The sequence below is a fragment of the Vicia villosa genome, unplaced genomic scaffold (assembly GCF_029867415.1).
Source record: "Vicia villosa cultivar HV-30 ecotype Madison, WI unplaced genomic scaffold, Vvil1.0 ctg.001948F_1_1, whole genome shotgun sequence".
In the NCBI taxonomy this organism is placed as follows: Eukaryota; Viridiplantae; Streptophyta; class Magnoliopsida; order Fabales; family Fabaceae; genus Vicia; species Vicia villosa.
The window spans coordinates 214,033-230,225 of NW_026705786.1; the positions used below are offsets into that span (position 1 = coordinate 214,033).

At 36.1% G+C, this 16,193-nt stretch overlaps 1 long non-coding RNA gene across 1 annotated transcript; it reads left to right on the forward strand.

The window, feature by feature from the left end:
* The first annotated feature begins 3,725 nt into the window (after positions 1 to 3,725).
* LOC131637226 (uncharacterized) lies at positions 3,726 to 5,293 on the forward strand. Its single transcript, XR_009294293.1, has 3 exons — positions 3,726 to 3,918; positions 4,763 to 5,061; positions 5,162 to 5,293. It is a non-coding gene; the product is annotated as an uncharacterized LOC131637226 (long non-coding RNA).
* The last annotated feature ends 10,900 nt before the right edge of the window (positions 5,294 to 16,193 follow it).

Genomic DNA, 16,193 nt, shown 5'->3' on the forward strand with positions numbered 1-16,193 from the left:
CCATTTCAGCCCTTGGTCATTCCTCATTACTGAGCGAGGAAAGTGAAAAATAAACCACTTAGATAGCAAAGGTATACTACACATAAGAGTCCCTCGTTTCTTCATAGTACGAGTGTGAAGAGAGTGTAAGATGTCTCCAAGCAAAGTAGGCACTGGGTTGCGTGTCAGAAATATCTTTATGGCATGCACACCTATAAACTGATCAGGATTAGGAAATAGCACCAAACCATAAATGAGTAAAGCTAATATGTCTTCGAAGGCTTGATAACTCATGGTTTTCAAAAACATACGAGCTTTTCTGAATAAGAACTTAGCGAGGAAACCCTTGACTCCACTTCTCGTTTCCCAATGACCGTCAATTTCATATTTCTTAAGATGCAAAGCAGCGACAATGACTTCCAGTTTCAGAGTCTCTTCCAAACCAGTGAACGGAATCTGATCTCGGATAGGGAGGCCAAGTATGTCGGAAAACTCCTCCATAGTAGGTACTAGCTGATAATCTGGGAAAGTAAAACAATGGTGCTCGGGGTCAAAGAATTGAAACAATACACTCATCATCTCTTCTTCGAAACCTGATGTAACGAAACTGGGCAAGTGACCATGTCTTTCAGTGAGGCGGGAACCTCTTGGAATCTCTAATACCAACTCTTTCAGCTCGGAAGGTATCTTCACAAAGTTAACTCGAATGGTGTTTCTAGTCTCCGTGACCTACAAAATAGAACAAAGATGAATTCCTTGGTCCTCGATATGTCCATGATGTCATGATGCTTATGATGTTATGATGTCAGGTAGATAACAAACACAAACAAGTCACACAATTGCCTTAGGATTAGGCTTGCAAGTAGTCCAAAGGTGCATACCCTCCCACTGAAGTTTAGTTGGTTCAACCTGTCCTATATAAAGATCGGGTTCTAGGGAGCTCATATCGTTGACCTTTCTCGAAGGCACTTATCTCAGTTCAGCAATCGAATCACCGACCGAAAATGTCTTGAAAGTCCAATCCATATGAGTGTAGCTTCGAGTATCAACCAACTTCAGTCGGAACCAAAGCCAGTCATCTCGCTACTTTCTAATAGGTTAAAGTCAAGTTCAACTAGGGTTCTAAGGGCAAATTAGTTCTTAATGACACCACGCAGAAGCCAAGTGTTTCCTCAAGTCGGATCCTAAGGAACACCAGGACACACCAATGTGTCACACTAACGATGGCCACCATACCAACAACATCAGTATACGCTGTGCAGTCTCCTTGGTCTCATGCAATTTACCTAAGGTACTCAGATCCGGGTTAAGATCTTTCACACAAGTAAACCTAAACAGGCCCACAAATATAAAGCAAACAATACAAACAATTGAAAACATTTAAAGTGAATCCTAAACTTTAAGGTAACCCCTCTTTTTATTCGAATATATCCCCAACAGAGTCGCCAGTTCTGTAATACGGTGGGATAACTGACTTTTTAGAAATGTTGCGGATAGCAAGAGTCGCCACCGACTTTTATTTTATCCAATTTTTAGAAAGAGTAAAAGAACGGAAAAAGACCTTTTTAAAAGAGATTGAATTCGGGGAGTAGGTTATACAAAGGGAAGGTTTAAAGCACCCTTTGTATCCATGGTTATCCATGGGCTCTTAATTGCTTAACTCATTTTGATTGTTTTCAAAAATGTTTGAAGTGTGGAAAAAGAATTTTGTTTAAGGACTTTAGCTTGTAAATAAGCGTAGCCTTTTTGAAAATTGATTTTTAAAAGAGTGGGAAAAAGATTTTGAATTTAGAGCAAGCAATTAATAGCAACTACCATAAGTTTTAAAATTTGTTCTTTTTGCTCTTCAGGGCTATCCATACCATAGGAGGGTAGGAAGTCCTTTCATTGGATTTTGAAGGGTCATCGAGATTATCGTTCGCCACAAGACTGTCCCCGCCATAAAGAGGGCAGGTAGTCTAAGGGAGGGATATAATAGTCATTTAATCTTTAGGCAACAGGCGAGGATACCTTAGCAATGGGGACAATCATCCTTTATAAGGAAACCTCGAGGGACAAAATGGATGATGAATGAACTGAGGGCAACATTTGCTTTAGGTATCCTCGGAATCGAGGGACTTGACTATTTTAAAGGCAACAAATAATCACTACAAGAAATTTTATGATTTACGACACTTGTTTTGCGACAGTTTCTTATAAACTGCCCTTTTTCCTAATCTGAGGCAGTTAATGCGGCTGTTTTGGTCAACCGTCGTGCTTTAATAACATAAACTTAACAAAAATGTTAGAAGGGTTCCACTCCTACCTTCCTTGAGGAAAATCCACGTCTGTTTTCCAACCGTCGCGGCATTTGGATTCTTTTGTTTTCACTCCCGCTTTTCCACTTTCAGATTTCTACCCTCCAAAACCAAGTCATCCAAAAGCTACGATCCAAAGCCACCAGTTTTGTCAAAACCCTAAAATTTCCAAAATCCCAAAATCTTTACAAATCTCAATCGAAAATCTTCAAATCCTCTCACGAGTCTAAACTTTTCTTTTCAGGACTCTTAGCTCTTCCTCTCAAATCGTAAGCACTGTGAGTCACCTTATCCCTCAATTTCTCCGCCTCTCAATCGAAAACCCTTGCAACCACCGTGATCCGGAAGACCAAGATCGTCATTAAGCTCAGGTAAATCATGTCTCAAACTGTAAATAAAGCAAGAGTTGAGTTCATTCTAAGATTGTTTGGGTATATACTTGGGTTCTGTAATAGATTTAGTTTCAGATCTATTATGTTTTATCATCACCATGATCATTCAGACTTGTATATACTTGAGTTCATTCTATTTTATGGTAAGACCAAATTTACTGTTAATTTGGAATTATTGTGTAACACAATGACACAAGAAATAGAATGCAAAACAAGGATGAGAACAGACCAATTATTTTGGCCTATTGTATTAAGAGTGGCATTTTAGGTGGAGAACGATATTATCTTAGTACTGTACATTAAATAAGCTTAATCTCTGTTAAATTTTGCTGATGTAGTAAAATTAACTAGAGTCTAATATATATCATTAAGGATCCTTTAATGATAATTCTACTACTACTTTCAGAATCGCTCACAATCTCTCACTTGATACCCGCTTTCAGAACCTGTGTCCCCTTAGTTGATCCCGGTACGATGTTCATCGAAACAAACTTTCACTCTCGACATGGTACTATCATTTACTTATTATTTATTACTACTTTGAGATGTTTTCTTCTATTTCCACCTAAATCCTTACTCTAATTTTATTAAGTTTTTAACCCAGTATTTTTCTTGGGGATGAAATTGTTGTCATTAAGATTTTATCTAATTTAGTGGTTTTGGGTAAACATGACTTTTGGTGTGGCTGTTTATTCATGTTTTCTGTTTATGGTTTTAGGTGGTTGTTATTTAATCTTGCGGATTTTTTGGTTATGTCATGTGTTTCGGATAAATATATAGCTTAGACTACTTTTTGTTGGAGCTCGAGTCTGATATACTATATTCTTTTCTAATTGCTTGAAGAACAAACATGCTTTCTAAAATAATTTCCAAAATAAGTTAAACTTGAACTCACTTTTTGAGGTAATAATTACTAGTACTATTTATATTCAAGCTCAGTTAACCTGTCATTCTGAGATTTGGTTATCATACATCTATAACAAAATCCCTTTATCTATGTAAATATATTTCATCTTTATGAATGTGGTGGTTTCTTTGTAAACTTAAGATGAAGAGTCATTCTTAATATTTCAAGCCTTTCAATTGAAAAATAATTATTGTCACAACTATATAATCAAAGTTGGCAATTGTTTTATTGTTATCTCTTTCGTTGTCTCTTGTAGTAGTTACACCATCAACAAGTGCATTTCCTGTAGATTCACCATTAATCTACCAAATCATACCTACAGCATTTCCAACTGAACTACCAGGTGCAAATTTTGTGAAATATTTATCTCTTCTTTTTTGGCTTATTTATCAATTTTTATAAAATATTTATAAGTTACTTCCTGTCACATCATTTAATTTCTTCATGTCCACATTTAAAATTCCCTCAACTATATTGTCTCTATAAATGATGGAGGTTTAAAACATATCTTATGCATGGCTAGATATGTTGTTATTGGTTTTAAAGTTGTATTGTATGTATCTCATTTCATCATCTCGTAATAATATGACAGTGACTTGAGAAATGTGGATTAGGTATCCAAGTAATTTAACTAAGATTAAAAATGACAATCATGATAGATGGAACAATGTAAATTGGATGTATATAAAAGGATGACAATTAGTGAGTCTGTTTGACAGATAAAATATTGTCTTATTAGTTATTCATGTAAACTATAAAATAGAACTAGAGAAACAAAATTTCACCCCAAAGAAACCCCTGAAGAAACAAAGCTGCTACTTAACATTTATAAGAATATATAGCCACTGAAATGCCTACTCCTTAATTTAGTTTAGTTACAACTATAACATTCATACTTAGTAGTTTAAGAGTGTATATTTTTTCCACAAATCTTTTCATTTTAATTATATTTCTCAATATATAGATGTTCTTCAGAAAACTACCATTCTAAAGTGTTCAAAATTTGCAGCTATATAGGGTATAGTTTTTTTTAAGTTGGTTATAAGTTGTTATGATAGATTTTTAGAACAATTTGACTTTTTTTTCTTCTTTTATTATAGAAATTGCTTATGCAGGAGCACTTGAAAAGCTGGTTGGCACATGTGATTATCTATAACAACTGATATTTAGTAGTATGTATGAATCAGGTTCTTGAAATCAACTCTATCATTCAAAGCTCCTATCACGTTTATGTGGAGTATTCAAAGCTCCTATCATTCAACACTTTACGGGAACAATATACGATCCTTCAACCATTAGAAGCTTTGACCAACAGTCAAGATTTCATGCAGCAGACATGAAACTGTCGGAAGGGTGTTCTCAGCCAAAGTTCAATATTGCTGCTGCTATGGAATGGTTATGCATCCACTTATTATGATGTCTTCCATCACATTTGTCTTTTCCTTGATGTTCTTGATATTGATTCTACCGAGAATCATAAATCCAGGTGCATACTTCAAATCTTGTATCATATGTCTGTTAAAATTTACTCGGCTTGTGTAATGAGGAGTTGAGCATAATTCTTTCAATTTTTCCAATTTTCGAAGGTCTTGCTGGTCTAGCTGTTACTTATGGATTGAATTTACAAGCATTCAAAGTGAGCCTCCCTTTGTTTAGAAGAAGTAAATAGACCTGATGCTTCATGGCCCGCATATGGCAAGGTTATATACGGAACTTGCAGGTAGACAACTTTTTAATGCTTGTTGGTGCCTCTTAATATTGTTCTGATTTTGAAAGTTATGCTAAGGTTCTCTTTTCAAAACAGTTAGAAATTAGCTTGTGAACATAAAAGTGTGCTTGGGATACAAAATACTTGTAGCATTATGTTTTTACAAGATGATTGTTTGTGCTCGATTTCACCATTTGTGATGATTTGTTGTCCGTGATGAAGGTTCGATATGCTCCACATCTTCTGCTCGTGTTGCGTGGCCTGACATGCATGTTTTGTGGAGGATTGAAAATTGGCATTGTTGGAAGCACATGAAGTGGAAAATCAACTTTTATACAAACACTTATTGCAGTAGCAATGAGAATTTTCTTAGGCTACCTACTTATGTTTATGGTGTATTGGTTCTCTTATACAAACACTTTTTGCAGTAGCAGTAATAATTTTTTAGGTTACCTACTCATGTTTATGATGTATTAGTTCTGGTAGTAACAATAAGGATCTTTTTAGAACATTAATAGAATTGGAATAGAGTTATAATTTAATTTTTTATTTTGTTTATTTATAATAATTCTAAATATTTGTGGTGGGATTTATATTTTTTAAATATTCACAATTTGCGGCGGTTTCAAACCGCCGTAATTTAACTTCCAAAACAAATACAGTCGAAACCTTTAGAACTGTCGCAGTTATAATTTGGTGGCGGTTTAGAACTGCCGCAAATATTTACGACGGTTGGGACGACGGTTTTCTGAACCGTCGTAAAACAGCCCCGCGACACACAGTTCTACGACGGTTGAAAAACTGTCGCGAACCAGATTTTGCGACAATTTGAACCGCCGCAATTTGCTAAAATAACCGTCGCAAATCACTTTTTTTCTTGTAGTGAATAAGGCAACAAGGAAACAAATAATAAGGCAACAGGCAACAAGAGAGGTTACCCTAAAGGTGTGTGTGTGGCACAATCACGTGGTTAATTCAGATATTTTATCATGTAATTAGTTATTCTAATTCAATTAACAGGCTTGCACTCCCTAGGATTACTAACCACGCAGTTAAAAAATACAGAAATTAAAGGCAGAATTTAAAAGTCCTACGCTTTTACAATAAACACCTGTAGGCAGAAAAATAAAGGTGGAAATATAAACCTAAACTATTATAATAAACACCTGCATGGAAAATAGAGGCAAAATATAGAAGGAATATAACTAAACTATTACAAGGCTTTGAGGCAGATACATTATAAATCAAGAATTATATAATAATAAGGCAAAGGCAAATAAAAGGTATTGATAAAATTAATAAAAATAGAAAAGGTTTTGAAAAAAGAAGAAGGAAAAAGGTTTTTGAAAAAGATTCAGGGTAAACCCTGATTTTTTAGGGAATAAGGTTTTATGAGAAAAATGACACATTAGTTAATGGACGACACCTACCTAAAAACCTAAGGCTTCTAGGGTTTCTAAATTAATCGAGGCTAACAAACCTAAAAATTTAATTATTAGTTTTTTTTAACCTAATTAATTTAAATGTCGGCTAATCTTGATTAAATTATTTTTATGAACCCTAATTTAATTTAAATTATCCTAAATTAATTAATCCTAATTTTTAAATAAATTACCCTAATTTAATCAATTATCTTAACTAATTAAATAAACTAAATTAAATTAATTTATATGAAAAAAAAGATTTTTTGTTTTGTAAGAAAAAAAGGTTTTTTTTATTATTAAAAGATTATTAAAACAATTTTTTTAAAAAAAAAAATAGAAAGAAAAAGGAAGAATATGTTATTAAAAATAAAAAAAATTCAAAAACCTGCGTATGGATCCTATGTGGTACACCTTAGATGGATCATGGTACGCCTGCAGGCTCACGTGCATTGGATGGAGGGAGTGCTTGATCTGATGGAAGAGCACTAAGGGAACACGGTATCCAAGTAAGTCATAACGTACTGAATCGTTCCAGACTTCAAACCAAACGCACGCGCTTTCCACCCACTCCGGAGACGACACCTCATCATCTTCAACCTTCATCAGTCGTATTAGGTCCTGTACCTTTTACCTACGGACAAGGTTTCGTAGCCATAGCCTTGCATGCTATAAAATCCACAAAACACAAAAAAATGTTTCGCGACCCCATCAATGGAATCGTCCAGACCTCACGAATCTATTGGCACACGTAATTGGATCTAATTTTGCCTAAAACGAAAAGCCCTGATTGAGAGCTTCGAAACCCTACAATGGCAAAACACTCATAGCAGCATATAAATGCAATTAACGTTCCAGAATCGATCATAACATCATTTTAATCATAAATATGCAACCAAATTTTGCTTAAAAGGCATGAATAATTGAAATAGAGTTCATGAAAGATGGTGCAAACCGTGGCAAATTAGGGATGATTCTTGGTGCTGCAAGGCTTGGTAATGATCTGGAATGAATCAGGGAAGCTTGAGGAGCGTGCTTTGATCTCTGACAACTCCTGAATTGGCTTGTAATTAGGAATTCGAGTCTGAAATTTTCTTGAATATGAAGGGCTCGGCTTAGGGCTTTCTGATGCTGCAAAACAGTGTGCTCTAGGTTTGCAATGGGCTTTGACAAAAAACTGCTTTTGGTTGACTTTCAAAAAGGACCTGTAATCTTTTGATCCATATCTCTCAAATGAAGAATTTTTAGACTTGGCATCTGAGAGAAAAAGTTGTAGAGAATTCAATTTTCTTCTAATTAAGCTTTGGATGGGAAATTTCTGATGTTCCATATGAAAGTTATGGCTGGTCAAAGTTCAGTTGACTTTAGATCAAAAAACCCTAATTTAGAAACTTTAGGTTTAGTTGATTTCTAAACTTTCCTTGATGAATCATGATCAACCCTTGATCAAATGATGAATGATACTTCAAAATGAGGATGTTGACCAAAAATCAGAAATTTTGACTGTACTTTGACCACAGTTGACTTTTAGGTCAAACTAGTCGACTATTGACTTTCTGAGCAATTTACTGAGCAATCCTTGGAATTGAAGCCTGAATTTTGTCATAGAGATAATTTGAAACATCATGAACTATCTGATATCCATTGGGGACCTTGATTTATTAATTCTCTTCAGAGAAATCAAAACCCTAGTTTAGGAGGTCATTGTTTAGGAGAGTATGCCCCTAAGTCTTGAACCTTGGTATGAGTTTTGAAAGGTGAAATGAGATGGGCAAATTTAAGGGTATGACAAAGACGTTTTGTACATCGGGTAATTCCCCTCATAGTATATGAATGGTAGTTTTCCTCTGAAAATGGTTCATTTACCTTTTAATCAAGAATCCACTGCTAGAATCGACAGTTGGCAGTCTTTTTCAAGAAGATAGTTTGTGCACTCATAACTGTCCCCTGCAAGCCGACAAATGGCAGTCTTCTTCAAGAAGATAGTTTGTCCATTCCGGGATTTCCCCCCTAGCAGGTTGACAAATGGCAGTCTTCCTCAAGAAGATAGTTTGTTTACTTTTGGTAATCCTCGGCAAGTCAACAAATGGCGACCTTCCTCAAGGAGATAGTTTGTTCACTCTCATTACTTCTCCCAGCCAGGGTCGACAAATGCCAATCTTTTTCAAAAAGATAGTTTGTTCACCTTCAATACCTCGCCAGCAGGATTGCCAAATGGCGATTTTCCTCAAAAAGATAGTTTGTTCGGATTCTCAAGCAGAGCGACAAATTGAAATCTTCCTTAAGAAGATAGTTTGTCCATTTTTCGATTTCCCCACGGAGTCGACAAATGGCAGTCTTCCTCCAGAAGATAGTTTGTTCACATCCAAGAGTTCCTCGACGAGGCGACAAATGGCAGACTTCTTTGAGAAGATAGTTTGTTTCGCTTAAGGATTCCTCAGCAGACTTCTTTGACAGATGGCAGTTTTCTTCAAGAAGACAGTTTTTTTACCCTTAATATTCCCCGCAAAGCCGACAAATGGCAATTTTCCTCAAGAAGACAGTCTGTTCACTTTTGTTCCCCTAACAGTCGACAAATGGCATTCCTTCTCAAGAAAGACAGTTTATCTATTGTTTAATCCCATCAGAGTCGATGAATGGCAGTTTCTTTGCAAGAAATAGTTTGTCTACTTCCATGGTGCTCATCCCCATCAGAGTTGACGAATGGCAGTTTTTCCCCTGGAAAACAGTTTGTTAACTCCCCGGCATAAATTGATGAATGGCAGTTTTCTTCCCGAAGACAATTCATCCACTTTCAAACAGAGTCATTATCTCCTCAAAAGGACGCACGATCATATGGTATTCCTTCGAAGACATCAAATTGAAGGAAAGTGTGATAAAGTTTCTTATCTACCATCAAATGGCATCTCTCCAACAGACACTGGTGAGAAGTTTGATGAGGAAACAGACCCTTGGAGATTTTTTCTTTATCTGAGATATCGTCCAAAACTACAACTGTGACTAGTTTTGCGATCAGAAATCCAAAACAAGGGGAGGTTGCTAACATTATTACAACTGAGACCAGTTTCGCGACCAGACATCCGAAACGAGGGGAGGTTGCTTACCTTTTTTAGGTAACATTACTACGACTAAGACCAGTTTCGCGATCAGACATCCGAAATGAGGGGAGGTTATTTACCTTTTTCTAGGTATCATCACTTAGTCAGAGAAGATGGATCGCGCATTCTATATTGCCATCCATTCACCAGAGTTCACATAACACATTTCTACAGGAGTTTGTCTCTTCATCCATCACAAAGTGCGACAACGGGATCAAGTCATGAATGAACATTTCATTATCACTGCAACATCTCAGGAACGCCCAAAATTCGGGCATTCTTTGGTATTTAAGTCTCTTTCACTCAGAAGAGATCAAGATGTCAATCTTTCTCCCTCCAGATGAAAGAAAATTAAATAGGGGCATCTGTCATACCCTAATTTTGACTCCCCCTGAGATGTCACATCTCCAGACATTTCATCAACCAAAGACAAGTACCCAGGACAGTCACTTGTTTACCTAGTACTCATTCGAGGGTGTTCAAGAACAAAGAAGCTCAGGAAAAGGATCAATCAATAAGAAAATAACCTATAATAAAATCATAGGACTCAAAATGATTCATTCATTCACCTATGTTGTTTAAACACCAGTCATCAGGACTCAGGTTTGCTCAGGTCACCAAACTAGGGTTTTGAGCCTATCAAGGACTAAAATCAGGGCCCACATCTGGGAGACCCTAAAAAGCTCCTGGGCATCACTCAAAGTGTTCAATCATTTTCAAATGATCCCTATGACAATATCCAATGGGAATTGTACTTCAATTCAAGATCCACAGTCATCAATTTCATCTGCCCTACAAATTATGGTTTTTGACCTAATTCACCTAGACAGTTGACTTTTAATCAGGACATGGCTCCATAACTCAAACCATGGCTCAAGAACCTCTACTGTCTCAATATGATACACTCATATCATCCATTTGAAGAGGGTAGCTTGATTCACCTGAAATCTCCAAAAAACTCACAATTTACTTGGAAAAGTCAACTATACAATATCACCTTTGACTTTTTAGATTTTTGGTCAACCATGGACCTTTGAAGATCAAAATAATCAATATATGTTTATTGAAGTAATTTGACCAAGAAAAATCAAGAAAATCAATCAAGAATCAAAAAGTCAAAGATTGACTTTTCACACTTAGAAATTTTTTAAGTGTTTAAAGGTCTCTTTTTTCCAAACTTTAGAAGGGAATATGTCAATATTTCACCTACACAGCTCAAAAAACTCCAAACATCAAATTTGTAGATTTTGGTGCAATAAACAACTTTGTCACATATAATTTTTTGGCTAAAAATCAACCATTGAAGAGATATGGAGCTTCAAAGTTGTTGCACTCATGAAACTAGCCAAGAAACCCTAGTTTTCTTCAAACTTCATGGGACATTTTCACTAATTTCCTTAAATATTTTGAAGAAACTCCAAACTAATGAATTGAAGTACATGTCAAGGGCTTTCCAAATTGTCCTCAAACTCCTCTAAATTCATTTTGAGCTAGGAGTTATGCTTGTCCGATGTTAGGCTCATGAAGTGAAATTACAAGTCATGACCAATTTTGGTTTGGTCATCTATTAACAGAAAATTTCTCATTTGTTTTTCAAAAATTTCTTCTCGTTATTGAAGGGAATTATTCCCGGTGAAACTCTTCATATACCTATGTGACCTAGTGTCCATCCTCACTTCTTCTATTTTCAAAACAAAACATTTCAAAACAGTTTTCAATAAACATTCAACTGTTTACAATCAAACTTTCAATCTTGTTTTCAAAACAACAACAACTTCAAATCAATTGCCTTTGGGCCTCTCCTTGAGTCTAAGACCCAAACCCTCCTGTACATACATCTTTCAAAGGGCTCCTCTTCATCCAGGTTAGGCTTTATAGCTTTCAATTTACAAGCTTTCATTTAAATTCCTGTCAAAATATCAACTGTACATATATAAATTGTTTAGAACTCCGTCTGAGAACAACCTTAGGACAAATAAATTGTATATATATATATTATAGGACTATGGCCTAGGATTGAGAATGTCTTTTCGGTGAAGGCTCTTTCCTAATTAGAATTCCTTAGTTTAAACCTCAAGATGAATTAATCCCGGTGAAACATCTTGAAAAAAGCCTTAGAACAAAAATAGGGCACATCCACCCAAGAGGAATTATTCCCGGTGAAACCTCTTACCCATTTTCTTAGAGCCAAATAAGTTCAAAACCAACATAGCTTTCTCTTGTGCTATAACAAGGACCCTCGATGACCCTCGATTAGCCTCCTCTTGGACTTACAATACAAGGACCCACAAGCTTCTTAAAAGCATATTCACAACTTTCTCTTGAGCTTGTATACAAGGACCCATCAGGTTTTTTATAAACATAGAAACAGATCTTTAGTCACCTTTTAGCCTACCCTGGTGAGATTCTTCTACTCTTCAAACCAGATTTCAAATAAGCTAAGAATGTCTCAATCTCAATATTGAGTTCACCTTTGGAATGAGAGACATGGACAGTCTCTGTCACCCATATCTTCAATCTCCAGTTACTCTTCTCCTTAGTAGAGTCTAGATTCCACATCTGAAATATCCTCAGTCAGATTCAGCCTTAATCTTGGGCTCTAAACAAGAAGTCTAAAACAATTCCTTTCATAAGTCAAAACCCCTGGAAAGGGTCAGCCTCCAAAATCAATCCTTCAAATCCAAATTCCCTGGAAAGGGTTAGCTTCCAAAAACAACTTTCATTTCAAACCTTCAAAACTCCCCGGTAGAGTCAACCCTAGGCCAGTCTCAATCACTCAAACAAATTTCCTAGTAAGGTCAACCTCCAACTCTGGGCTTTCATTCATCAATCCCTGCTTAATAAAAGCATAGACCCCAGAAGGGTCAGCCTTCAATCTATGAACAACAGAGTAACCCTCAGTAGAGTTAGCCTCAACCTTGGGCTTTGTACAAGGCAGATATCCCCCTTTGAGTCAAAAGATCCCAAACTGGTAGATCTTTCTCCATCAAGAGTTAGCCTCAACCATGAGCTTTGTACAAGGCAGATAATAGAGTCTCCACAGTGAGTCTTTCCACTTAGTCAGTGTCATACCCCAAAATTTGCCTTCCTCTTTTCATCTTCAATGGCTCAGGGTTCAAGGGTTTGTGCAAATAACTCTCTCATAATCAAAGATCTCCAAAACTAGGGTTTGCAGTTTATCAAGGAATTTTAAGTCTCTGAGGCCTCAAATGGATCTCAAGGTGTCACATATGTATCAGAGCATATCCATGTCAATTATCAAGCTTCTATTCCAAGGATTGCGCACTCAATGACTCCGATGATCAATAATCGACTATGCTGACCTAAAAGTCAACCATAGTCAAAATACAGTCAAACTTCAAGATTTATTGTCAACATCAAGTGTGTGGGGCTATATCCATCATTTGATCAAAGGTTGATCATGATCCATCAATAAAAAATCAGAAATGAACATATGCAAAGGTTCAAAGTAGGGTTTTTTTAGGAGAAAGTCAACTCAACTTTGACTGGTCATAACTTTCACATAGAGCATAAAAAATTCCCCAACCAAAGCCTATTTTGAAGGAAATTTGATTCTCTACAACTTTGTCTCTCACAAGCCAAAGCCAGAAATGCATCATTTGAGAGATATGGTACAAAAGATTACAGGTCCTCCAAAAAGGTCAACAAAAACACCTTTTGAGTCAAAGCCCATAACTTGAGCATGGAAGCTTCAATTGAGGTGAGACCAAAAGGAGGTTTTAAAGGACTCGTCAAGCTTTCTAAAAAGTCCTAGAATGTATTTATATGATTAAAAGTGAGGGAGATACAAGGCTTAGAAGTTGATCGATTTTGGAGAAATACATGAAATCTTAACTAAGTGATTGTGGTTTTCTCAACCAAATGGACCTAAGAATGGATTTCGAACTTGTTCATGGGCTTTATGATGACTCTTAAAATAATTATTTTATTCTTTATAATATTTATTTTTATTTATTTGAATTTTAATTCATGTAAATATGGATAAATCATATAAAAATTGGAATAATTTATTTTAAACCTAAGATTTGTTTTTTTTCAAAATAGTTTAAATGATTCAATACATGAATATATTTACTAAACCTATTTTGATGTTTTGTGACCTTTTGAATTTCTATCTTAAATAAAATACAAAAGAAATAATGCATGGCTTGAGGATTGGATTGCTATCATGTTGGAGGCCCATTAGTAACCCTAATGTAGTGATATACATACTGAGAAGAGAGGAGGACGAAAGGGGGGAGGAGAACCAAAAACTAGGGTTTCTAAGGGTGATAACGAATCCAAATGGGGTGCAGCTTCTGGCCATGAATTCCAGGGCGTTTTAACAAGTTTTAAGGACCTTTTCCTCTTGCTGGAGCTCTAAGGCGTCAAACCAAGCATTCATACGAGCCCAGAGTGCCTTAGAATCGTCACTTTCGGCTGCATCCGTTTGGTAACAATTATCGATCTCAAACTCGCTATTCCTCTGGTATGAATTGTTGTTAAGCATCATTATATGTATATGGCATTGGTCAGAGTCGATTTGACGTATTGGAATTGAGTTTTGGCGCAGGTTCGTCATCCTGCCATTCTTAGGGCAAGATTTTCTTGCTCTTCGTATTTGCGTTTTCAGGAACTTTCAGGTGAAACAAACATCACCATCGTAATCGCAGGGTCCGAATTAGGGGGAGAGGATACTCTGGGCTTTGATTCAGGTTCTAATTCGCAGGCGAGGTGGCTGGAGCGGTCGGAGAAGACAACTGGATGTACTGTTCCGGCGGCCGTTTCTCCTTTGGTTGGCTTTGACTTCCAGCGCAGCGCAGTCGTGCAAAGTGATTGGTTGGTCAAAGGGGAATGGTTCTCTCTCTAATTCTGATTGGGTTTCTCCATGACACAGGGGCCCACTCTTGACTCCTTTTATTTATTTATTTATACAATTCTAGTTTTTCATTTTGTAATTTGATGATCCAGTTACTAACACAAACATCATGTAGCCGGATTGGAAGAGGGAGAAGTCCTGGGTTCAATCCCTGGATCTACCATATTTGTTTTACCATTAAATCTTTACAGATCCAATGCAATGCGCCCCTGCCTGATATGGTGCACCTTCGCTCTTCCACCACACGATCTTCTCCTTTCCAGATCTAACGTACCAAGGATTGGTGGCACACCATGAACCCTCAAGGGCTGCCACACAGGATCACGCCCAGGTTTCTTTTATTTTTTATTTATTTATTTAATTGTTTAATATATATATATATATATATATATATATATATATATATATATATATATATATATATATATATATATATGTATGTTAATGTGTATAATTTTTAATTTGGGATTTAGATGATAAAAATAAGACTAGGCTAATAATTGACATTATGATTATCTCTCGATTATTTGATTATGTCGATTAATTTATTTAATCATCTCTAATTATAAAAATCACAACAACCCTAGAAAATTGTTATCAAGGCATTAGGGTTTGTCCAATCCCCATTAGTTTTCTAGCCAAAATAATAAGGTTTAATTTATTATTCGCTTCGATTAAATCAATTAATCGCGGTAGGTAATAATCAAATAATTATTTAATTCTAAAATATAAATTAAAATAACAATTTACTCTGCTAAATGGTTTTAACCAAAGCTATTGGTTACGATGATTAGCATTTTCCCTTTATCAAAATTCGTTATTATTTGTAATCGAATCTATCGATTATGAGGAGTAACGATAATTTAAAATACATATTCATTTGCTATTCGTGGTAATCGAATCCATCGATTATAGTGGTTAGCAATCCTCCCTTCAATCCGTTAGCTGTGGTAATCAAACCTATTGATTATTGCAACTAATGGTAACAAATAAAAAGCAGGGTTGTACGCCCAAATCCTAAAACACTTCCCAAATCTAAAACATTCAAAGCACTTCAAATCAAACTACGAATTTTCATCCTCATTCAAAACTACGATAGGCCATTCAAAAAGCCTTCAAACACCTCCATAAATCAATTCAAAGGTGTACAACCCTGTCCCCGAACTACGTTGACTCTGATTCTCCATAAGGAGATACGTAGGCACTTGGATAACCAAGGCGAGTCCCCCTCCCTAAAATCTCAATTTTCCCTTATTCAGTTCTTTAGCTATTAAACCTCAATACTTTAGCCATAAACCTTTACCTTAGATTCAAAGCCAATAGGAAAGGGTTGAGGGTGCCTAACACCTTTCCTCGACCTGATTATAATAACTTACCCTGAATCTCATAATTGCGTAGGGTTTCCTATTCGCCCTTCAGAATAGGTGGCGACTCTAAAATCTTTATTTTTAGGGCAGGTTGCTACAGCCGACGCCTCTGCTGGGGACACACTTAATGGTGAATTATTAGGCT